General features: G+C 39.5%; 1 protein-coding gene across 2 annotated transcripts in view; it reads left to right on the top strand.

Moving 5' to 3' along the window:
* cu (curled) overlaps positions 1 to 26,481 on the top strand; it is a 131,397-nt gene that overhangs the window by 7,206 nt on the left and 97,710 nt on the right. The window contains exon 1 of one of the 2 annotated variants that reach the window (XM_067788271.1): positions 1,693 to 1,959. The exons of the other annotated variant lie outside the window; for it this stretch is intronic. The gene's annotated coding sequence lies outside the window, so the exon portion shown is untranslated. Of the gene's footprint in view, positions 1 to 1,692; positions 1,960 to 26,481 lie in introns of those variants that run through there. 2 annotated transcript variants of the gene reach the window in all.

Here is a 26,481-nt window from a genome sequence, read left to right as displayed (position 1 = left end):
CAAAACGGCTTTAACATCCCACTGCCAAGAAACAGGACATTATCCAGACTTTGACAATGTAACCATTTTAGAAGTAGGGAAAAATTATAACAAACGCTTCACATTAGAAATGCTTCATATAGTGGACACCCCTAATAATAAGAGGATGAATTTCAAAACGGACTTTGCGAATTGTTCTCACGTCTACCGCAACCTTATAAAAAACAACAAAAGCATGTGATGCATTTTTACACACCCGCACAAACATAAAAAGTTTTCGTCTTCGTTTCACAACAACACTGTAATGCCAAATATATACATATGTATGTATCGATGTTCTATTCGCCGTCTAAAGCGGCAGTTACCCACCGACGTGTGCCGTACGTACGGACGTTCGTCGTACGAAGCACGTTTGACCGAACTCTCAAGCCCGTAGGAATCAATGTGTGCGTCTGTGTACATGTACATAACATATTTATGTGTGTATTGTTTACAGACAAGCACTGTTGCCATTGACCATTTTGCATGCATGCTTATGGAAACATCAACTTTTTCCAATTTAATTTTTGATGTTGTAAAAGGCTGGAATTAATATTAAATAAATATAAATATAAAATAAATATAAATCTGCACTTTTACATAATTATTTCGAATTATTTTCACAATTTTTCAAACTTAATTAGGTGTTTTTGCATAAAACTGCAAACGGTCAAAAATTAGCGCACAAAAGTTTACTAGGCAGCTCTGTCTAGTGAGAGAGCGATCAGCTGACACGTTCTTACGGAAAAAATCAAAATTGTTTTGATTTCTACGTTCCGGGCTACGGACGTACGGGCGTTGCACGTCGGTGAGTTTTCGTTTACATTGCACACTCATAAGATAGGTCGTGTCAGCTGACACGTTTTTGGTACGTACGTTCGTGAGTAACTACCGCATAACAATTTGTTGTTTTATAGTTTTGTTTACAATTACGGTTTTTCATTTGTTTACTCTGTTTGTTTAGATTTTTAATCGCTGTTTCTTTTTATAATTGTTATGTTAAATGTTATGCAGCAGTTACTCACGAACGTACGTAGAAAAAACGTGTCAGCTGACACGACCTATCTTATGAGTGTGCAATGTAAACGAAAACTCACCGACGTGCAACGCCCGTACGTACGTAGCCCGGAACGTAGAAATCAAAATAATTTTGATTTTTTCTGTATGAACGTGTCAGCTGATCGCTCTCTCACTAGACAGAGTTGCCTAGTAAACTTTTGTGCGCTAATTTTTGACGCTTCGTACGACAAACGTCCTTACGTACGGCACACGTCGGTGGGTAACTGCCGCATTAGTCTTGAAAGCGCATTTGAAGATGTAAGTGGTGTCGAAGCATAAATGAATGTTTTTATTTTATTATTAAAATTACGTATTGTTTTTTGCAGTCAGTCCTGATAATGACTTCAGAGTGAAGTCGAAATATTGACAAATAATTAAAATAAAACAAATCAAATTAAAAAAATTAAAAGTGTTTTATTTAATCCGGCCTTGAGCTCAAAAATATAAAATAACTAATAATAAGGAATGCGTTTTTGAAACATAGGAAAAAGAAGCTAACCTGGACAATTAGGAACTCAAAGGCAGATCAATTTACCGAAAGTCAACCGGAAATGTTTATTTAATAGAAAGGTTATGAATGCAAAAAAAAAAACAAAAATAAGAAAAAACAAAAGGAAACTCTATAATGAAACTTGAAATTAAAAATTACTGAATAGAAAATATGAAAAGAGCTTTAACGTAAAAGGAAAAATAATAATTCCAAAATTGATTAAATTGAAAATTATTAAATAACAAAAACTTTAACATGAAACAGAAACTCAACAATGAAAAAAATCTTATTTCCAACTCGTTAATTGTACTTAGCGAGCCGCCACCGGTTGCCAAGTGATTATCACCCTCTTGGCTTACAATACGGTTTCTTTGTTAAAAGGAGAGATATATGTACGTTTGTATACATATATATTTGTTTGATTAAAATGAATAGGGCTGATCACATTCAACACGGCGTCTACAGACCACAACCACAATAAAGCAAAGCTTGACGACAACCGTAGCCAAGCATTGGCTTCTTGATTATTTGAAAGCGGCAGCCACCAATATAAATTACAGCAAACAGTAGTGAAAAATTTAGAAAAAAATATTAATCATGTTTAAAAAATAACCAAAAGAATGATTTTAGCTTTTATTATCTGTTATTTACTTCTATTTTAGTTTTTATTGACAAAATAAAAAGGACGCTACTCACTGCCGCTTCCCAAAAATAGAATTAGGTTTAATCTGGCTACAACGGCTTTCGTGATTGATTGACGGGCTGCTCTGTCGCGCCGAAAATAACGACGCTCATAAGAACATGTGTAAAAATAATATGACAGATGTGGCGGCTTCACCGCAGTTCGCGCAAATGTTCGGCAAAAATCAAAATATTTTAATTTTTGGCGAACATTTGCGCGAACTGTTCCTGCGTGTATGGCGAAATAGCTCATAATCGTAGTAATTTCTGAACGGAACAGACGTGCGCGGAAAAGCAAAATGGACAATACAAAATTTCTGAGTGAATTTATTGAAATGTATAAATCTTTGCCATCATTGTGGCAAGTAAAAAGCAAAAATTATTGTAATGTTGCCTTGCTCATACCAACGTAATTTTTAAAATCATTTTGTGACGTGAATTCCAGTTCTTTAATAAGCTCACTTTGTCCAAGATATGCTCGTTTTTTAAACCATTCTTTGCACCAAATTCTTTTTTTGCGATCTTCTCTCTTTTTTTTACGCTTAATTGCCACAGCGAGCAATATTGCTGCAGCACAATTGTTGTCCGTATTCATCGCTGTCTGAAAGGAAACTAATGTTCGGCCAAAAGTTCGTATGGTGTATGGCCAAAGCTGCGAACAAGATTGCGGAATGTTCGCGGAAATGTTCGTGTCGTGTATTTGGCGCTTAAAGAGATATCACTTACCGAGCATATCCCGCGACGGAGGCGCCTGCTTCGACGAGAGAGAGCGTGGCTGGAAGATCAACATATACATACATACATGAGCATATACCAGAAACGATATAATAGAGAGACATTGCATAGACGAAAAATAGTGTGAGGCAAGCTTCACAAATTTCTAGTAGGTCACATTCACCACTTACCACAGCAGAATTTGTTAAACTACCACTGTCTGTATTTGTTATTTAACAATTATTTGTACACTTTTTATTCATCTAATGTGTTCAGAATTCACATTTTTACTCTCTAAAACTCCAATCAGTGTATTTCTGTGCTTAAATTATGTTAAAAATTGTGTTAAAGTTTTTGGTGTGGTGAAAGTGACCTACTAGAATTTTGTTACGCTCCGCTGCTTTCCACCGAAGTTCGCGCATGCAATATCTTTATATTCCAAAATTTTTGCATATACCTACAAACAAATCCTATGTTGGAACGCCTACTCAGTAATAGGTGGAAGGGGGGATAATGAGAAATTACAAAATTATTCGGGCATGCGGTTGCGGCCCGGATCAAAGGCTTTACGCGCGGCCAAACAAATTAAACTATAAAAAATATATATATATAAATGAATATGAAATGTGGCAATAACAAAAGATTTAAAGTTTAATCTGGAGTTTACGAAGTTTACTATTATCCGGGGTATTGGGAAAACTCAAAAATGTTTAATACTTCAGGCCACAAAATGGAATCGCAAAAAAATCTAAAGTATTAAAAGCATTGAAAAATAATAAAAAAAATTGGGCTAAGTGAAAAAAGAAAGAAACGCAAAGCGTGCAAGAAAAGCCCGAGTCGAAAAGAAGAAGAGTTAGGTGCAAAAAATTGAGCAAACTTTAAATGCAAAAAAAAAGCAAGAACTGAAGCAAAATATGGAAACCCGAAAAATTTAGATATGGAAACGGGGTAATATGAGGTAAAAAGTAAGAAATAAATTGTGCGGCAAATAAAAAAAAAGGGTGAAGAAGTAAGAAGGAATGCACAAGTGGAAATGCTAATAATTATATAAAAAAATCTTAATATTAGGTGCTATAATGACAATTAAATTCATACAAAAATTCTAACCAAAATTCATCCAGGTTTTCAATTATTAACTTAAATTTAACGAAATAGAAAAAACTAAAAACTAGGTCTAAAATTTAACTACCAAATTCCGTTGAAAGGATGATTGCAAATTCAGAAAAATCCAAAAAAATCAAGTTGATAATGGTGGTAGTTTTAACTTAATCTAACTCAAAAGAATTCAAATAAATGGATTGCAACAAAAAAAATTCAACAAAATAAATGCGGCACTGGTTCCTCTCTCCTCTATCGTGGTTTTCTCTGTAGGCGAAGTTTCAAAAAATGCTGCGGTGCCGGGACAGGAGCGCCAAAATGCCCCTCCTTTATACCCTTCGGCGTGGAGTCCGTCACCGGCTCTATGTTTCCCCTCCTGCTGGATTTCAGTTACTACCCCGCTCTTTGTTGATTTAAGCTACTACTCCGCTTTTGATGCTTATGTGGCAAGTGATGTAGCAGTCACTGTTGGTGGCAAGTATAGCAGGTTTAGGCTTTAGAACCTGTAATTTCCTATAGGAACAAAAACGAAACAATTTTTTAGGGGCTAGGGTCATAAAAGCAGTAGGGGACATTCAAGTGCAAGTGAACTTTTTGTTATTTATTCCATTTATTTAATTATGTAGTTATTCTATGTTCAACTTTATTCACTTATGTGGTTTTATTTATTCAGGTGATTGTATTCACATCTGTATTTTATTTTATTTATTTATTTGATTTAATTGATTTTATCTGGTTCGTTGATTTTATTAATTTATGTAATTTTAAATATTTTACTTAATTTTATTGATTTATTTAATTTTACAATTTTAAGTTACTTTTATAATTTTAGTTAAATTTGCTTCACTTTATTTTATTTTTAATTCCGTTGTCTAATTTAGATTAATAATTTAATATAATTTTTTTGTATTTACTTATGTATATCTATTCGTCCAATTTTATTAATTTAGGGTATTTAATTTTATTTATTGCAGGTATTTAATTTTATTTGTTTAACTTAATTTTTACATTTTTTTCCTTATAAGAGTCGACATGCACCATGGACTGGGAAAGGGGGTTACACTAGACTCACCTAGATTACAGTAGTTGCTGACCAGGGTATGGGCTACCGGTTTTCGTTACAGGCCGGTGGATAGTGGGTCCCAAATGCGGTTAGTTAAAACCGTTTAACCGACACCTTTTTTTTCTCCACCTACATAAAAAAATAACACCCAAAAGTACTTACATTCACTGAATTACTTGCGCACTCACTGGCATGTACCTTACATTTGAGACATGCCCTGTCATCGTTTGGCGATCGTACCTCATAGATCGAAAGCCCTTCTTTCCCACCACTTACACTCAAGAACGAAATACACCAATACATACAATCTTATTTTGGCGGGAAACGACAGACATAAACTTTCGCAATACTAATTTCACCCACACTAACAGATACATATTCATACATCTAAATCACGTTACTAACACACATAAGGGTAACTCCGTTGCTGTTAACGCACAGATACAGCAGTGTTCGGACTTTTGCAATGTTGCATTGATCCACAGGCTACCGCTAAAAAATTGATAAAGTTATTCAAAGTTTATTGAAAAAGCAGCAGCCAAATTTTCAATAAAATTTCTTCTCTTTTTAGCAAAATAACTTGGTCAGCAAATTACAAAAGATTAAAATCGGTAACGAATTTACTAGTTGTTTTGCGTTATAATTTGAATAAGGTCGTTAATTTTAAATAAATGGACTTTTAAATGAACATTATTTTCATGGCTATTCCAGAAATATAAATTAGATAGTGATGCAGAACAACGTCAAAGTTGAAACTATCCGTAAAAACTCGGAAATTTAGTGCTAACTGCACAAATATTATCACATTTCAAGCTCAATATTTCTTCACCATAAAAACGTGAAGAAATTTTTCATCAATGCGTACCCAACTGAGATTTAAAGGAATGAAAGCGCTGCGGTAAGAAAATACTGTATTTTTACCCCTAACTCCGAAATTTGGAGGTGCTTAGGAAATTTCCTTTTTAATATTAGTTTTTCATATAATACGGTTGTTTGGCTTAGAACCTAAAATAATAAATATAATTCATAATGACAATTTCATTACTTAATGCCATTGAATACGATGCATTCATTCATTTTGTAACATTTAGTAGGTTTCCAATTATTTATGAAATTTTATGCTGTTCGATGTATGAGTCTGCGAGCAACACAGCTGAACATTATTGGTATGTTCGAAACAACGTGTAGAAACACACCCCTATTTCAATTCCCGATGCAGGGCCAGATTATGTATGGTGCCGTGACGCTTTGCGTCGCAGTCACTGGCATTGACATTCACCACTATATAATCCCAAAAATTTCACAAAGGCAATCAGGTTAACTTTCACTGAATGAATGCTCTTGTATTATACGAATTGTGTTTCACACGAGAAAATGCGACTCGTTGCGTTATATAATCTAATATCTAATATATATTATAAATGGGAAAGTTTGGATGTTAAGATGTTTGGATGTTTGGATGTTTGGATGTTTAGATGTTTGGATGTTTGGATGTTTGGATGTTTGGATGTTTGGATGTTTGGATGTTTGGATGTTTGTCCAGACGTTTGTCTTTGTGACTCAATAACGCAAGAACGGCTGGACCGATTTGGATGAAATTTTGCACACATATAGCCAATAGTCTAGAAGGATCTACTAGCTATATATTTTTCAAAAGGGGCGTGGTCCCCGCCCCCTAGGAACAGTTATAATTTAATTATTATATTTTTTCGTCTTTGCGACTGAATCACGCCAGAATGGCTACACGGATTTTGATGAAATTTGGGACACAGACAGTAGTCTACTAGCGAAATTTTTTTCGAACATGGAAAGAGGGGTGGGGGTCCCACGACCCTTCGAGAAATTATTTTTCATAATTTTTACACATTATAACTTTACGTATACTGGCCTTCACCAATATCACAGACTCAAGGGGTCAAATAAGTCGAGGGCTTACAAAGTAAGCAGTGACACCCTCCGCCCGCCCCCCTTTATCACCCCCTCTGGTGTAAAATCCATAAATTGTTATAACTCAATCTAAATTTTCTCCTAAATCAATAGTTTTTGGTATCTGGTACATACAGAACGAGATCTAGACAATTTTGGAGGAACGATCAGTGGTCCTCTCCTCTACTCCCGCCATCCGCCCTCCATCAATTGTTTTTATTAGCACGCTTTTATTAGCTTTACCTGTATGTTTCTATCTAACTTTTTATTCGCTCAAATGCGCCTGCTGCCTTATTAACATGGTTTAATAATTAGCTTCACCTTATTTGTAATCCCGTAAGGGTCATATCGAGACCCTTCCGGGATCATTTCTGGATGGTTTTCGGGATCGGTCCGGGATTACGCCGGGGTAATTTCGGGACTTTTTCGGGACTATTTCGGGATCATTTTGGGACCCTTCCGGGATCATTTCTATATAGTTTACGGGATCCGTCCGGGATCCCGTCGGGGTTATTTTGGAACATTTTCGGGACTATTCCGGAATCATTTCGGGACTATTTCGCGATCATTTGGGGACCCTTCCGGCATCATTTCTGGATGGTTTTCGGGATCCGTGCGGGATCTCGTCGGGGTCATATGGGGACTTTTTCGGGATCGTTTGAGGGCTCTTCCGGCATCATTTCTGGATGGTTTTCGGGATCCGTCCGGGATATCGTCGGGGTCATTTGGGGACTTTTTCGGGATCATTTGGGGGCTCTTCCGGCATCATTTCTGGATGGTTTTCGGGATCCGTCCGGGATCTCGTCGGGGTCATTTGGGGACTTTTTCGGGATCATTTTGGGGCTCATCCGGCATCATTTCTGGATGGTTTTCGGGATCCGTCCGGGATCCCGTCGGGGTCATTTCGGGACTTTTTCGCGACTAATACGGGATCATTTGGGAACCCTTTCGGCATCATTTCTGGATGGTTTTCGGGATCCATCCGGGATCCCGTCGGGGTCATTTCGGGACTTTTTCGCGACTAATACGGGATCATTTGGGAACCCTTTCGGCATCATTTCTGGATGGTTTTCGGGATCCGTCCGGGATCCCATTAGGGTAATTTCGGGACTATTAGGGGATCATTTGGGAACCTTTCCGGCATCATTTCTGGATAATTTTCGGGATCCGTCCGGGATGCCGACGAGGTAATTTCGGTACTATTTAGGGATCATTTGGGATACCTACCGGCATCATTTCTGGATGGTTTTTGGGATTCGTCCGGGATCCCGTCGTGGTCCTTTCGGGACTTTTTTCGACTAATACGGGATCATTTGCGGACCCTTTCGGTTGGTTTTCGGGATCCGTCCGGGATCTCGTCGGGGTCATTTGGGGACTTTTTCGGGATCATTTTGGGGCTCATCCGGCATCATTTCTGGATGGTTTTCGGGATCCGTCCGGGATCCCGTCGTGGTCCTTTCGGGACTTTTTTCGACTAATACGGGATCATTTGGGAACCCTTTCGGCATCATTTCTGGATGGTTTTCGGGATCCGTCCGGGATCCCGTCGGGGTCATTTCGGGACTTTTTCGCGACTAATACGGGATCATTTGGGAACCCTTTCGGCATCATTTCTGGATAATTTTCGGGATCCGTCCGGGATGCCGACGAGGTCATTTCGGGACTATTTCGGGATCATTTGGGATACCTACCGGCATCATTTCTGGATGGTTTTTGGGATTCGTCCGGGATCCCGTCGTGGTCCTTTCGGGACTTTTTTCGACTAATACGGGATCATTTGCGGACCCTTTCGGCATCATTTCTGGATAGTTGTCGGGATCCCGTCACGGTCATTTCGGGACTATTAGGGGATCATTTGAGGACCTTTCCGGCATCATTTCTGTATTGTTTTCGGAATCCTTTCGGGATCCCGTCAGGGTCATTTTGGGACTTTTTTGGGGCTAATACGGGATCATTTGGGGATCCTCTAGGGGTCGTTTCGTGACTTTTTCTGTTTTATTTCGGGATCATTTGGGGACCCTTCCGGCATAATTTCTTGATGGTTTGCCGGATCCATCAGGGTCATTTCGGGACCATTTTGGGATCATTTGGGGACCCTTCCGAGATCATTTCTGGATCCGTCCGGGATGCCGTAGGAGCCATTTCGGGATTTTTTGTTACTTTTCCGGGATAGCTTTTGGACCCTTCCGGGATCATTTCTGGATCTGTGCGGGATCCCATCTGGGTCATTTCCGGACTATTTCGGGATCATTTTGGGATCCTTCCGGAATCATTTCTGTATGGTTTTCGCGATCCGTCGTTGATTCCCTCGGACCCATTTCGGAATCTTTTCTGGAGTATGTCGGGGTCATTTGGGGACTTTTTCGGGATCATTTGGGGCTCTTCCGGAATCATTTCTGGATGGTTTTCGGGATCCGTGCGGGATCTCGTCGGGGTCATTTGGGGAATTTTTCGGAATCATTTGGGGGCTCTTCCGGCATCATTTCTGGATGGTTTTCGGGATCCGTCCGGGATATCATCGGGGTCATTTGGGGACTTTTTCGGGATCATTTGGGGGCTCTTCCGGCATCATTTCTGGATGGTTTTCGGGATCCGTCCGGGATCCCATCAGGGTAATTTCGGGACTATTAGGGGATCATTTGTGGACCTTTCCGGCATCATTTCTGGATAATTTTCGGTATCCGTCCGGGATGCCGACGAGGTCATTTCGGGATTATTTCGGGATCAATTGGGATACCTACCGGCATCATTTCTGGATGGTTTTTGGGATTCGTCTGGGATCCCGTCGGGGTCATTTCGGGACTTTTTCTCGACTAATACGGGATCATTTGCGGACCCTTTTGGCATAATTTCTGGATAGTTGTCGGGATCCGTTCGGGATCCCGTCACGGTCATTTCGGAACTATTAGGGGATCATTTGAGGACCTTTCCGGCATCATTTCTGGATAGTTTTTGGAATCCTTTCGGGATCCCGTCAGGGTAATTTCGGGGCTTTTTCGGGATCATTTAAGGATGGCTTTCAGGATTCGTCCGGGAACCCGTCAGGGTAATTTCTGGACTTTTCCGAGACAATTTCGGGATCATTTTGGGACCTTCCCAAGATCATTTCTGGATGGATTTCGGGATTTGTCCGGGATGCCCTCAGGGTCATTTTGGGACTATTAGGTGAGCATTTGAGGACCGTTCCGGCAAACCTTCTGGATGGTTTTCGGTATCCGTTCAGATTCCCGTCGGAATAATTGCGGAACTTTTTCGGGATCATTGGGGTCCCTTCCAAAATCATTTCTGGATGGTTTTTGGGATTCGTCCGGCATCCCGTCCAGGTCATTTCGGGACTTTTTCTCGACTAATACGGGATCATTTGCGGGCCCTTTCGGTATCATTTCTGGATAGTTGTCGGGATCCGTTCGGGATCCCGTCAGGGTCTTTTCGGAACTATTGGGAGATCATTTGAGGACCTTTCCGGCATTATTTCTGGTTAGTTTTCGGGATCCTTTCCGGGTCCCTTCAGGGTCATTTCGGGACTTTTTCGGCATCATTTAAGATTGGTTTTCAGGATTCGTCCGGGAACCCGTCAGGGTAATTTCTGAACTTTTCCGAGACTATTTCGGGATAATTTTGGGACCTTCCCAAGATCATTTCTGGATGGATTTCGGGATCTGTCCGTGATCCCGTCAGGGTCATTTAGGGGTGCGTTCGAGATCCCGTCAGGGTCATTTCGGGACTTCTTCGGGAATATATCGGGATCATTTCTGGATGGTTTATGGGATCCGTCCATGACCCCTTAAGGGTCATTTCGGGACTATTAGGTGATCATTTGAGGACCTTTCCGGCGTCACTTCTGGATGATTTTCGGTATCCGTTCGGGATCCCGTCGGAATCAATGCGGGACTTTTACGGAATCATTTGGGATTCCTTCCGGCAACATTTCTGGATGGTTTTCGGGATTTGTCCGGGATCCCGTCGGGGTTATTTCGGGACCTTTTCGGGGCTAATACGGGATCATTTGGGGATCCTCTAGGGGTCGTTTCGTGACTTTTTCTGTATTATTTCGGGATCATTTTGGGACCCTTTCGGCATAATTTCTTGATGGTTTGCCGGATCCATCAGGGTCATTTCGGGACCATTTTGGGATCATTTGGGGACCCTTCCGAGATCATTTCTGGATCCGTCCGGGATGCCGTAGGAGCCATTTCGGGATTTTTTGTTACTTTTCCGGGATTGTTTTTGCACCCTTCCGGGATCATTTCTGGATCTGTGCGGGATCCCATCTGGGTCAATTCCGGACTATTTCGGGATCATTTTGGAATCCTTCCGGAATCATTTCTGTATGGTTTTCGCGATCCATCGTGGATCCCCTCGGAGCCATTTCGAAACTTTTTCTGGAGTTAGTCGGGATAATTTAAGGACCCTTCCTGGATATTTTCTGGATGGTTTCTGAGATCCGTCCGGGAGCCCGTCAGGGTAATTTCGGACCTTTTTCGGGACTATTTCGGGATCAATTTGGTACCCTTCAGGCATCATTTCTGTGTGGTTATCTGGATAAGTCTAGAATCGTGTCGTTGTCATTTCGGGTTTTTTTAGGACTACTTCGGGAACTTTTGGAAACACTTCCGGGGCTTTTCTGGATGGTTTTCGGGATCCGTCCGCGATAGCGTCGGGGTCATTTCGTGGCTTTTTCTGGATAATTTCGTTATCATTTTGGGATCCTATCAGGTTATCAGCTCATAAAGTTCTTTTTTTTACTCAATTACAAAAATAAAATGCATTAGACAGAAAAAAATTGTAAACAGATAACTTTATAAGCAGGCTAACGTGAATAGCCCATATATTTCATTTTCTCCTTGCGGACGTGGCCGCGGGTAAAGGCTAGTATTATATTATAAATGGGAAAGTTTGGATGTTAAGATGTTTGGATGTTTGGATGTTTGGATGTTTAGATGTTTGGATGTTTGGATGTTTGGATGTTTGTCCAGACGTTTGTCTTTGTGACTCAATAACGCAAGAACGGCTGGACCGATTTGGATGAAATTTTGCACACATATAGCCAATAGTCTAGAAGGATCTACTAGCTATATATTTTTCAAAAGGGGCGTGGTCCCCGCCCCCTAGGAACAGTTATAATGTAATTATTATATTTTTTCGTCTTTGCGACTGAATCACGCCAGAATGGCTACACGGATTTTGATGAAATTTGGGACACAGACAGTAGTCTACTAGCGAAATTTTTTTCGAACATGGAAAGAGGGGTAGGGGTCCCACGACCCTTCGAAAAATTATTTTTCATAATTTTTACACATTATAACTTTACGTATACTGGCCTTCACCAATATCACAAACTCAAGGGGTCAAATAAGTCGAGGGCTTACAAAGTAAGCAGTGACAGCCTCCGCCCGCCCCCTTTATCTCCCCCTCTGGTGTAAAATCCATAAATTGTTATAACTCAATCTAAATTTTCTCCTAAATCAATAGTTTTTGGCATCTGGTACATACAGAATGAGATCTAGACAATTTTGGAGGAACGATCAGTGGTCCTCTCCTCTACTCCCGCCATCCGCCCTCCATCAATTGTTTTTATTAGCACGCTTTTATTAGCTTTACCTGTATGTTTCTATCTAACTTTTTATTCGCTCCAATGCGCCTGCTGCCTTATTAACATGGTTTTATAATTAGCTTCACCTTATTTGTAATCCCGTAAGGGTCATATCGAGACCCTTCCGGGATCATTTCTGGATGGTTTTCGGGATCGGTCCGGGATTACGCCGGGGTAATTTCGGGACTATTTCGGGATCATTTTGGGACCCTTCCGGGATCATTTCTGTATAGTTTACGGGATCCGTCCGGGATCCCGTCGGGGTTATTTTGGAACATTTTCGGGACTATTCCGGAATCATTTCGGGACTATTTCGCGATCATTTGGGGACCCTTCCGGCATCATTTCTGGATGGTTTTCGGGATCCGTGCGGGATATCGTCGGGGTCATTTGGGGATTTTTCGGGATCATTTGGGGGCTCTTCCGGCATCATTTCTGGATGGTTTTCGGGATCCGTCCGGGATCCCGTAGGGGTCATTTCGGTGCTTTTTCGCGACTAATACGGGATCATTTGGGAACCCTTTCGGCATCATTTCTGGATGGTTTTCGGGATCCGTCCGGGATCCCGTCGGGGTCATTTCGGAAGTTTTTCGCGACTAATACGGGAACATTTGGGAACCCTTTCGGCATCATTTCTGGATGGTTTTCGGGATCCGTCCGGGATCCCATTAGGGTAATTTCGGGACTATTAGGGGATCATTTGGGAACCTTTCCGGCATCATTTCTGGATAATTTTCGGGATCCGTCCGGGATGCCGACGAAGTCATTTCGGGACTATTTCGGGATCATTTGGGATACCTACCGGCATCATTTCTGGATGGTTTTTGGGATTTGTCCGGGATCCCGTCGTGGTCCTTTCGGGACTTTTTTTCGACTAATACGGGATCATTTGCGGACCTTTTCGGCATCATTTCTGGATAGTTGTCGGGATCCCGTCACGGTCATTTCGGGACTATTAGGGGATCATTTGAGGACCTTTCCGGCATCATTTCTGTATTGTTTTCGGAATCCTTTCGGGATCCCGTCAGGGTCATTTTGGGACTTTTTTGGGGCTAATACGGGATCATTTGGGGATCCTCTAGGGGTCGTTTCGTGACTTTTTCTGTTTTATTTCGGGATCATTTGGGGACCCTTCCGGCATAATTTCTTGATGGTTTGCCGGATCCATCAGGGTCATTTCGGGACCATTTTGGGATCATTTGGGGACCCTTCCGAGATCATTTCTGGATCCGTCCGGGATGCCGTAGGAGCCATTTCGGGATTTTTTGTTACTTTTCCGGGATACTTTTTGGGATCCCATCTGGGTCATTTCCGGACTATTTCGGGATCATTTTGGGATCCTTCCGGAATCATTTCTGTATGGTTTTCGGGATCCGTCCGGGATATCGTCGGGGTCATTTGGGGATTTTTCGGTATCATTTGGGGGCTCTTCCGGCATCATTTCTGGATGGTTTTCGGGATCCGTCCGGGATCCCATCAGGGTAATTTCGGGACTATTAGGGGATCATTTGTGGACCTTTCCGGCATCATTTCTGGATAATTTTCGGTATCCGTCCGGGATCCCATCTGGGTCATTTCCGGACTATTTCGGGATCATTTGGGATCCTTCCGGCATCATTTCTGGATGGTTTTCGGGATCCGTCCGGGATCCCATCAGGGTAATTTCGGGACTATTAGGGAATCATTTGTGGACCTTTCCGGCATCATTTCTGGATAATTTTCGGTATCCGTCCGGGATGCCGACGAGGTCATTTCGGGATTATTTCGGGATCATTTGGGATACCTACCGGCATCATTTCTGGATGGTTTTTGGGATTCGTCCGGGATCCCGTCGGGGTCATTTCGGGACTTTTTCTCGACTAATACGGGATCATTTGCGGACCCTTTCGGCATAATTTCTGGATAGCTGTCGGGATCCGTTCGGGATCCCGTCACGGTCATTTCGGAACTATTAGGGGATCATTTGAGGACCTTTCCGGCATCATTTCTGGATAGTTTTTGGAATCCTTTCGGGATCCCGTCAGGGTCATTTCGGAGCTTTTTCGGGATCATTTAAGGATGGCTTTCAGGATTCGTCCGGGAACCCGTCAGGGTAATTTCTGGACTTTTCCGAGACTATTTCGGGATCATTTTGGGACCTTCCCAAGATCATTTCTGGATGGATTTCGGGATTTGTCCGGGATGCCCTCAGGGTCATTTTGGGACTATTAGGTGAGCATTTGAGGACCGTTCCGGCATCACTTCTGGATGGTTTTCGGTATCCGTTCAGATTCCCGTCGGAATAATTGCGGGACTTTTTCGGGATCATTGGGGTCCCTTCCAAAATCATTTCTGGATGGTTTTTGGGATTCGTCCGGCGTCCCGTCGGGGTCATTTCGGGACTTTTTCTCGACTAATACGGGATCATTTGCGGGCCCTTTCGGTATCATTTCTGGATAGTTGTCGGGATCCGTTCGGGATCCCGTCAGGGTCTTTTCGGAACTATTGGGAGATCATTTGAGGACCTTTCCGGCATCATTTCTGGTTAGTTTTCGGGATCCTTTCCGGGTCCCATCAGGGTCATTTCGGGACTTTTTCGGCATCATTTAAGATTGGTTTTCAGGATTCGTCCGGTATCCGTCAGGGTAATTTCTGGACTTTTCCCAGACTATTTCGGGATAATTTTGGGACCCTCCTAAGATCATTTCTGGATGGATTTCGGGATCTGTCCGGGATGCCGTCAGGGTCATTTTGGGACTATTAGGTGATCATTTGAGGACCTTTTCGGCATCACTTCTGGATGGTTTTCGGTATCCGCTCAGGATCCCGTCGGAATTATTGCGGGACTTTTTCGGGATCATTTGGTGTCCCTTCCGGCAACATTTCTGGCTGGTTTTTGGGATTCGTCCGGCATCCCGTCGGGTTCATTTCGGGACTTTTTCTCGACTAATACGGGATCATTTGCGGGCCCTTTCGGCATCATTTCTAGATAGTTGTCGGGATCCGTTCGGGATCCCGTCAGGGTCTTTTCGGAACTATTAGGTGATCATTTGAGGAAATTTCCGGCATCATTTCTGGATAGTTTTCGGGATCCTTTCGGGGTCCAGTCAGGGTCATTTCGGGACTTTTTCGGGATCATTTAGAGATGGCTTTCAGGATTCGTCCGGGAACCCGTCAGGGTAATTTCTGAACTTTTCCGAGACTATTTCGGGATAATTTTGGGACCTTCCCAAGATCATTTCTGGATGGATTTTGGGATCAGTCCGGGATGCCGTCAGGGTCATTTTGGTATTAGGTGATCATTTGAGGAACTTTCCGGCATCACTTCTGGATGGTTATCGGTATCCGATCAGGATCCCCTCGGAATCATTGCGGGACTTTTTCGGGATCATTTGAGGTCCCTCCCAAGATCATTTCTGGATGGATTTCGGGATCTGTCTGGGATCCCGTCAGGGTCATTTAGGGGTGCGTTCGAGATCCCGTCAGGGTCATTTCGGGACTTCTTCGGGAATATATCGGGATCATTTCTGGATGGTTTATGGGATCCGTCCATGACCCCTTAAGGGTCATTTCGGGACTATTAGGTGATCATTTGAGGACCTTTCCGGCGTCACTTCTGGATGATTTTCGGTATCCGTTCGGGATCCCGTCGGAATCAATGCGGAACTTTTACGGAATCATTTGGGATTCCTTCCGGCATCATTTCTGGATGGTTTTCGGGATTTGTCCGGGATCCCGTCGGGGTTATTTCGGGACGTTTTCGGAGCTAATACGGGATCATTTGGGGATCCTCTAGGGGTCGTTTCGTGACTTTTTCTGTATTATTTCGGGATCATTTTGGGACCCTTTCGGCATAATTTCTTGATGGTTTGCCGGATCCATCAGGGTCATTTCGGGACCATTTTGGGATCATTTGGGGACCCTTCCGAGATCATTTCTGGATCCGTCCGGGATGCCGTAGGAGCCGTTTCGGGATTTTTTGTTACTTTTCCGGGATAGTTTTTGCACCCTTCCGGGATCATTTCTGGATCTGTGCGGGATCCCATCTGGGTCAATTCCGGACTATTTCGGGATCATTTTGGAATCCTTCCGGAATCATTTCTATATGGTTTTCGCGATCCATCGTGGATCCCTTCGGAGCCATTTCGGAACTTTTTCTGTAGTCGGGATAATTTAGGGACCCTTCCTGGATATTTTCTGGATGGTTTCTGAGATCCGTCCGGGAGCCCGTCAGGGTAATTTCGGAACTTTTTCGGGACTATTTCGGGATCAATTTGGTACCCTTCAGGCATCATTTCTGTGTGGTTATCTGGATAAGTCTAGAATCGTGTCGTTGTCATTTCGGGTTTTTTTGGGACTACTTCGGGAACTTTTGGAAACACTTCCGGGGCGTTTCTGGATGGTTTTCGGGATCCGTCCGCGATAGCGTCGGGGTCATTTCGTGGCTTTTTCTGGATAATTTCGTTATCATTTTGGGATCCTATCAGGTTATCAGCTCATAAAGTTCTTTTTTTTACTCAATTACAAAAATAAAATGCATTAGACAGAAAAAAATTTTAAACAGATAACTTTATAAGCAGGCTAACGTGAATAGCCCACATATTTCATTTTCTCCTTGCGGACGGGGCCGCGGGTAAAGGCTATACATAATATGCCTCTTAGTTTTAGAGCATAACTTCGCACGTATGTATTTGTAACTTTGTCTTTTTTTTAACACTCACTTATTTAGTGCAAATTTAGATACTCTTAAAAAACGATTAATACAAAATTGTGTGGAGAAATTGTGTAGAAAAAATCAAAATTATAGAGCACTGTGCTCAACTGTGTGTCAGTTATTTATGTTCATATATTGCTTCCGAATATCGTAGAGAGTACTTTAATACTCACACTATCATTGCAAAGAATGGGACTTTGTAACTTACGATTAGCTCTTTAGTTGAATCATGCCGTGTGCTTTTTACGCTTGCCCTATATGTATGTACGTACAAATGTATATACTTAGATGAGACTTTGTTTCGATTAACCCTTGAACAACGAATGTTTAATTTTAAGAACGTGTATAGTTAAATGGGAAGTCGGTGATGCCCTTTCATTTCGGATGGAGCAATGAGTGTTACCCAAGAACTGGTTTTACAGGTAAATTTAGCAGCAGATTACAGAACCATCGCAATCTGGTTTGAAAGTGGCGAATATGTTTTGTGCTCGTATCTTCTTTTCAAGGGTGTTTTCACGTTGTTGGTGTATGTCATGACGCAATAAAACAAGACAGGTGAAGTCAGTAGTACAGCAACAAAAGTTTGATGCCCCTCATAATCCGAACATGAATTTTAAAGTAGAGGGGTAGTTGGTACTATTTGGCTATAAGAGCCAAACTCGATATATTTTTAAGTGGGGGGAAGTCGGAAAAAGTAAAGATGCTGGTGTATAGATAGAGAAAGTCAGAACAATGTCTGTCGGCTTTTATCATATGATTGGGAGTTTTTCATGTTTGTCTAAACGTTTCCAGGACAAGCCACAGCTCTTTAAAATGAAGTTCTGATAAGCCAACGTGTTTTTTTTTTTTGCAATCAGATAAATCTATAAACTCTCAATTGTCGCAGCATCGTTCCTGCAAAGTCTCTGCCGACATATATTTCTATGTAAGCGACCTCAACGCGTGGTTTACATAGATAAATGTTGGATCTTTCGGATAAATAAATGTTCGACCTTGGGATCGTATATCATCAATACCGCGCTTTCTTAGCGACCGTTTACTCTCACATGGGAATCGAGTGACGCAAATATAGACGGCAATGAAAAAGCGGAGGAACTGGCAAAGGCCGGTGCATCATTAGACATCGCTGAGGCAGTCGCGGTACATTGACCGCTTACATCAATAAAAAGTGACAGTCTTACTATTTTAAGAGACCCGTTTTTTTCAAAATTGGTGCTATATGGGCACATATAGGATCACCAAAAGAGTTTGGGCACATATAGGATCACCTAAAGAGCCGGACTACAACCTATAAAAAAGCAGAGGTTTTACTAAAATTTTCTAGGAAAGTTACATTTAAGCCGACAGCCACAATTAAAAGCCAATGGCCATTTGGTACACATGCAGAAATAATGGGAATCCACTTCGACGGCATGTGCAACCAAGAAGGCTGTGTAGGAAACAGCGGTTTCGTGCTGTCCGATAAAAAAAAAGGTATCCATGAAAATAATAAAAACAACAAACGGGGAAAACTGAAGTTAAGCCTCATATGAACATACAGACGTAGTGATATCCTAATGGTAGGCCTGCGGTATTAGAAATTTTAAAACCCGAGTTCGAATCTCCCTTGGGGAGAATATATTTATAATTTAAAAAGACAAAGGTATCTGAAGAAATCTTTGGGAGGGTCGAAATAGTTATAATATCAGCCAGTATGTCTAATTCCTTTCAGTTTTCCGTAATTATAAAAAAATGCAATAATTTAATAAAAAAAAAATTGTAAAAAAATAAAATTAAATATAAAAAAATTAAATAAAACAAAATAATATAAAATAGAATAAAATAAAATAAAATAAAATAAAAGAAAGTAAAGCAAAACAAAATAAAATAAAAAAAATAAAATAAAGTAAAATAAAATAAAATAAAATAAAATAAAACAAAATAGAATAAAATAAAATTAAGTAAAATAAAATAAAATACCGATGAAGGAATTTAGCAGTTCCCGAAATGGGTCTATACAACGAGGTTTCGAAGTTGTCTAAATTTTTTCTTTCTTCTATTCTAATTTAATAATTTTGTCAATCAAGAAAAAATGTATTATAACAATAAATAAATAAATTATAACAATAATAATGATAAAATAATTATTGTTAGGCCTTGCGCTCGATTCAAACCCACGATCTTACAAATCAGTAGGCCGATATAACAACAAAAATTGTTAAAATAAAATAAAAAAAAATAAAATTAAATGAAACGAAATGAGATAAAATAAAAATTAAATAAAAAAATAAAAAAAAAACAATAAAATAAAACAGAATAAAATAAAGTAAAATGAAATAAAATAAACTAGAGTAATACCACAAGCAAAGGAACATCTATTGACTTTGCTAAAGCTTTCCACAGCGTCCTGACTGCTAGAAGTACTAAACATACATAAGATAGCACCGAATGTTAAGAAACTGCTGTGCCATCACTCGTCCTTGTGGGAAATTACTTTAAATATAAGTCAAAGAAACGGTCTCATAAAATCGGCTCCTATCCCTATTAAAAGAGGAATTTTTCAGGGAGACACGTTAAGTCCACTATGGTTCTGCCTCGCTTTAAATCCATTATCAACCGTCTTAAAAGAAACCAACTATGGGTTTACCAGTAAATCTCCACATCTAACGTATTACAAACTGTCGCACCTGCTATATATGAATGACAAGCTGTATGGCGCAAACGACCGTCAAATTAACACACTGCTGGAGCTTACAGAGGATTTTTGAAATGATATTAGAATGCCATTTGGAATTGATAAATGCCGCAAACTGAGTGTAGAATACGGGAGATTTGTACTGCGAAACGTTCAGCTAAGCAACGGTCAGGCGATAAATGGCATGTCTGAAAGCGAATGTTTCAAATACCTTTGTTTGATTCAGGCCCGTAGGATCCAGCACAGTGAATTAGTGTTGAACACAACAAATTAATACTTGGATAGGGTCAACCTTTAATAGATACGCGATTGTACTCACATAAACTTTCGGAACAATCAAATGGTCGGACACAGAGTTGAAAAGTGTGAAAAGAGCAACAAGCACGCTGCTAACAAAATTTGGTGCCCATCACCCTAAATCTGCGATAGAATGCCTCTACTTGCCACGCCAGGATGGTGGCAGAGGCATGGTAGATATAAAACATCGGCACAAGAAATGTGTTCATAAGCTACGCATATACTTTCAAAACCAACGCAGCCCTCTCTTAGAAACGATATGCAAGGTAGATTTAAAGTATTCCCCACTAAACCTACATGATGTTACGACGCCGATCGAGAGCACATACAATCGCTGATACAAGAGTGGAAAATGAAAACGATTCATGGAAGGCACGTATATGCCCCGGATCATTCAGAAGTGGACAAATCAGCATCCAATGAGTGATTAAGTCACTCTGGTATCTACGCTGACACCGAGGGGTTCATGCTGGCCATCCAAGATCAGGTTATTGCAACAAGGAACCACTGCAAATATGTAATGCGAGCTCCTATTGAAAATGATAATTGTAGACGATGCTAAAGAACAATTCACCACATAACCGGTGCATGTGTTATTGGCGGCTACTGAATATTTAACAAGGCATAAAGAGGTAGCAAAGATCGTACATCAAACACTAGCTCTGCGTTATGATCTAATTAGAGCGGAATGCCCATACTACACATATACCACAGAGGCAACGCTAGAAAACTGCGCCTTTAAAATGTATTGGGACCGGTCTATTCTAACAGATCGTACCATGCCACATTCACCACTTACCACAGCAGAATTTGTTAAACTACCACTGTCTGTATTTGTTATTTAACAATTATTTGTACACTTTTTATTCATCTAATGTGTTCAGAATTCACATTTTTACTCTCTAAAACTCCAATCAGTGTATTTCTGTGCTTAAATTATGTTAAAAATTGTGTTAAAGTTTTTGGTGTGGTGAAAGTGACCTACTAGAATTTTGTTACGCTCCGCTGCTTTCCACCGAAGTTCGCGCATGCAATATCTTTATATTCCAAAATTTTTGCATATACCTACAAACAAATCCTATGTTGGAACGCCTACTCAGTAATAGGTGGAAGAGGGGATAATGAGAAATTACAAAATTATTCGGGCATGCGGTTGCGGCCCGGATCAAAGGCTTTACGCGCGGCCAAACAAATTAAACTATAAAAAATATATATATATAAATGAATATGAAATGTGGCAATAACAAAAGATTTAAAGTTTAATCTGGAGTTTACGAAGTTTACTATTATCCGGGGTATTGGGAAAACTCAAAAATGTTTAATAGTTCAGGCCACAAAATGGAATCGCAAAAAAATCTAAAGTATTAAAAGCATTGAAAAATAATAAAAAAATTGGGCTAAGTGAAAAAAGAAAGAAACGCAAAGCGTGCAAGAAAAGCCCGAGTCGAAAAGAAGAAGAGTTAGGTGCAAAAAATTGAGCAAACTTTAAATGCAAAAAAAAAGCAAGAACTGAAGCAAAATATGGAAACCCGAAAAATTTAGATATGCAAACGGGGGTAATATGAGGTAAAAAGTAAGAAATAAATTGTGCGGCAAATAAAAAAAAAGGGTGAAGAAGTAAGAAGGAATGCACAAGTGGAAATGCTAATAATTATATAAAAAAATCTTTAAATTAGGGTGCTATAATGACAATTAAATTCATACAAAAATTCTAACCAAAATTCATCCAGGTTTTCAATTATTAACTTAAATTTAACGAAATAGAAAAAACTAAAAACTAGGTCTAAAATTTAACTACCAAATTCCGTTGAAAGGATGATTGCAAATTCAGAAAAATCCAAAAAAATCAAGTTGAGAATGTTGGTAGTTTTAACTTAATCTAACTCAAAAGAATTCAAACAAATGGATTGCAACAAAAAAAATTCAACAAAATAAATGCGGCACTGGTTCCTCTCTCCTCTATCGTGGTTTTCTCTGCAGGCGAAGTTTCAAAAAATGCTGCGGTGCCGGGACAGGAGCGCCAAAATGCCCCTCCGTTATACCCTTCGGCGTGGAGTCCGTCACCGGCTCTATGTTTCCCCTCCTGCTGGATTTCAGTTACTACCCCGCTCTTTGTTGATTTAAGCTACTACTCCGCTTTTGATGCTTATGTGGCAAGTGATGTAGCAGTCACTGTTGGTGGCAAGTATAGCAGGTTTAGGCTTTAGAACCTGTAATTTCCTATAGGAACAAAAACGAAACAATTTTTTAGGGGCTAGGGTCATAAAAGCAGTAGGGGACATTCAAGTGCAAGTGAACTTTTTGTTATTTATTCCATTTATTTAATTATGTAGTTATTCTATGTTCAACTTTATTCACTTATGTGGTTTTATTTATTCACTTGATTGTATTCACATCTGTATTTTATTTTATTTATTTATTTGATTTAATTGATTTTATCTGGTTCGTTGATTTTATTAATTTATGTAATTTTAAATATTTTACTTAATTTTATTGATTTATTTAATTTTACAATTTTAAGTTACTTTTATAATTTTAGTTAAATTTGCTTCACTTTATTTTATTTTTAATTCCGTTGTCTAATTTAGATTAATAATTTAATATAATTTTTTTGTATTTACTTATGTATATCTATTCGTCCAATTTTATTAATTTAGGGTATTTAATTTTATTTATTGCAGGTATTTAATTTTATTTGTTTAACTTAATTTTTACATTTTTTTTCTTTATAAGAGTCGACATGCACCATGGAATGGGAAAGGGGGTTACACTAGACTCACCTAGATTACAGTAGTTGCTGACCAGGGTATGGGCTACCGGTTTTCGTTACAGGCCGGTGGATAGTGGGTCCCAAATGCGGTTAGTTAAAACCGTTTAACCGACACCTTTTTTTTCTCCACCTACATAAAAAAATAACACCCAAAAGTACTTACATTCACTGAATCACTTGCGCACTCACTGGCATGTACCTTACATTTGAGACATGCCCTGTCATCGTTTGGCGATCGTACCTCATAGATCGAAAGCTCTTCTTTCCCACCACTTTCACTCAAGAACGAAATACACCAATACATACAATCTTATTTTGGCGAGAAACGACAGACATAAACTTTCGCAATACTGATTTCACCCACACTAACAGATACATATTCATACATCTAAATCACGTTACTAACACACATAAGGGTAACTCCGTTGCTGTTAACGCACAGATACAGCGGTGTTCGTACTTTTGCAATGTTGCATTGATCCACAGGCTACCGCTAAAAAATTGATAAAGTTATTCAAAGTTTATTGAAAAAGCAGCAGCAAAATTTTCTATATAATTTCCACTCTTTTTAGCAAAATAACTTGGTCAGCAAATTACAAAAGATTAAAATCGGTAACGAATTTACTAGTTGTTTTGCGTTATAATTTGAATAAGGTCGTTAATTTTAAATAAATGGACTTTTAAATGAACATTATTTTCATGGCTATTCCAGAAATATAAATTAGATAGTGATGCAGAACAACGTCAAAGTTGAAACTATCCGTAAAAACTCGGAAATTTAGTGCTAACTGCACAAATATTATCACATTTCAAGCTCAATATTTCTTCACCATAAAAACGTGAAGAAATTTTTCATCAATGCGTACCCAACTGAGATTTAAAGGAATGAAAGCGCTGCGGCAACAAAAAAAACTGTATTTTTACCCCTAACTCCGAAATTTGGAGGTGCTTAGGAAATTTCCTTTTTAATATTAGTTTTTCATATAATACGGTTGTTTGGCTTAGAACCTAAAATAATAAATATAATTCATAATGACAATTTCATTACTTAATGCCATTGAATACGATGCATTCATTCATTTTGTAACATTTAGTAGGTTTCCAATTATTTATGAAATTTTATGCTGTTCGATGTATGAGTCTGCGAGCAACACAGCTGAACATTATTGGTATGTTCGAAACAACGTGTAGAAACACACCCCTATTTCAATTCCCGATGCAGGGCCAGATTATGTATGGTGCCGTGACGCTTTGCGTCGCAGTCACTGGCATTGACATTCACCACTATATAATCCCAAAAATTTCACAAAGGCAATCAGGTTAACTTTCACTGAATGAATGCTCTTGTATTATACGAATTGTGTTTCACACGAGAAAATGCGACTCGTTGCGTTATACATAATATGCCTCTTAGTTTTAGAGCATAACTTCGCACGTATGTATTTGTAACTTTGTCTTTTTTTTAACACTCACTTATTTAGTGCAAATTTAGATACTCTTAAAAAACGATTAATACAAAATTGTGTGGAGAAATTGTGTAGAAAAAATCAAAATTATAGAGCACTGTGCTCAACTGTGTGTCAGTTATTTATGTTCATATATTGCTTCCGAATATCGTAGAGAGTACTTTAATACTCACACTATCATTGCAAAGAATGGGACTTTGTAACTTACGATTAGCTCTTTAGTTGAATCATTCCGTGTGCTTTTTACGCTTGCCCTATATGTATGTACGTACAAATGTATATACTTAGATGAGACTTTGTTTCGATTAACCCTTGAACAACGAATGTTTAATTTTAAGAACGTGTATAGTTAAATGGGAAGTCGGTGATGCCCTTTCATTTCGGATGGAGCAATGAGTGTTACCCAAGAACTGGTTTTACAGGTAAATTTAGCAGCAGATTACAGAACCATCGCAATCTGGTTTGAAAGTGGCGAATATGTTTTGTGCTCGTATCTTCTTTTCAAGGGTGTTTTCACGTTGTTGGTGTATGTCATGACGCAATAAAACAAGACAGGTGAAGTCAGTAGTACAGCAACAAAAGTTTGATGCCCCTCATAATCCGAACATGAATTTTAAAGTAGAGGGGTAGTTGGTACTATTTGGCTATAAGAGCCAAACTCGATATATTTTTAAGTGGGGGGAAGTCGGAAAAAGTAAAGATGCTGGTGTATAGATAGAGAAAGTCAGAACAATGTCTGTCGGCTTTTATCATATGATTGGGAGTTTTTCATGTTTGTCTAAACGTTTCCAGGACAAGCCACAGCTCTTTAAAATGAAGTTCTGATAAGCCAACGTGTTTTTTTTTTTTTTGCAATCAGATAAATCTATAAACTCTCAATTGTCGCAGCATCGTTCCTGCAAAGTCTCTGCCGACATATATTTCTATGTAAGCGACCTCAACGCGTGGTTTACATAGATAAATGTTGGATCTTTCGGATAAATAAATGTTCGACCTTGGGATCGTATATCATCAATACCGCGCTTTCTTAGCGACCGTTTACTCTCACATGGGAATCGAGTGACGCAAATATAGACGGCAATGAAAAAGCGGAGGAACTGGCAAAGGCCGGTGCATCATTAGATATCGCTGAGGCAGTCGCGGTACATTGACCGCTTACATCAATAAAAAGTGACAGTCTTACTATTTTAAGAGACCCGTTTTTTTTCAAAATTGGTGCTATATGGGCACATATAGGATCACCAAAAGAGTTTGGGCACATATAGGATCACCTAAAGAGCCGGACTACAACCTATAAAAAAGCAGAGGTTTTACTAAAATTTTCTAGGAAAGTTACATTTAAGCCGACAGCCACAATTAAAAGCCAATGGCCATTTGGTACACATGCAGAAATAATGGGAATCCACTTCGACGTCATGTGCAACCAAGAAGGCTGTGTAGGAAACAGCGGTTTCGTGCTGTCCGATAAAAAAAAAGGTATCCATATATGGCATGAAAATAATAAAAACAACAAACGGGGAAAACTGAAGTTAAGCCTCATATGAACATACAGACGTAGTGATATCCTAATGGTAGGCCTGCGGTATTAGAAATTTTGAAACCCGGGTTCGAATCTCCCTTGGGGAGAATATGTTTATAATTTAAAAATACAAAGGTATCTGAAGAAATCTTTGGGAGGTTCGAAATAGTTATAATATCAGCCAGTATGTCTAATTCCTTTCAGTTTTCCGTAATTATAAAAAAATGCAATAATTTAATAAAAAAAAAATTGTAAAAAAATAAAATTAAATATAAAAAAATTAAATAAAACAAAATAATATAAAATAGAATAAAATAAAATAAAATAAAATAAAAGAAAGTAAAGCAAAACAAAATAAAATAAAAAAAAATAAAATAAAGTAAAATAAAATAAAATAAAACAAAATAGAATAAAATAGAA

The sequence above is a fragment of the Eurosta solidaginis genome, chromosome 5 (genome assembly GCF_040869045.1).
Source record: "Eurosta solidaginis isolate ZX-2024a chromosome 5, ASM4086904v1, whole genome shotgun sequence".
Taxonomy (NCBI): Eukaryota; Metazoa; Arthropoda; class Insecta; order Diptera; family Tephritidae; genus Eurosta; species Eurosta solidaginis.
The sequence above is the reverse complement of the archived record's forward strand: the minus strand, read 5'-3'. Positions and strand labels throughout refer to the sequence as shown.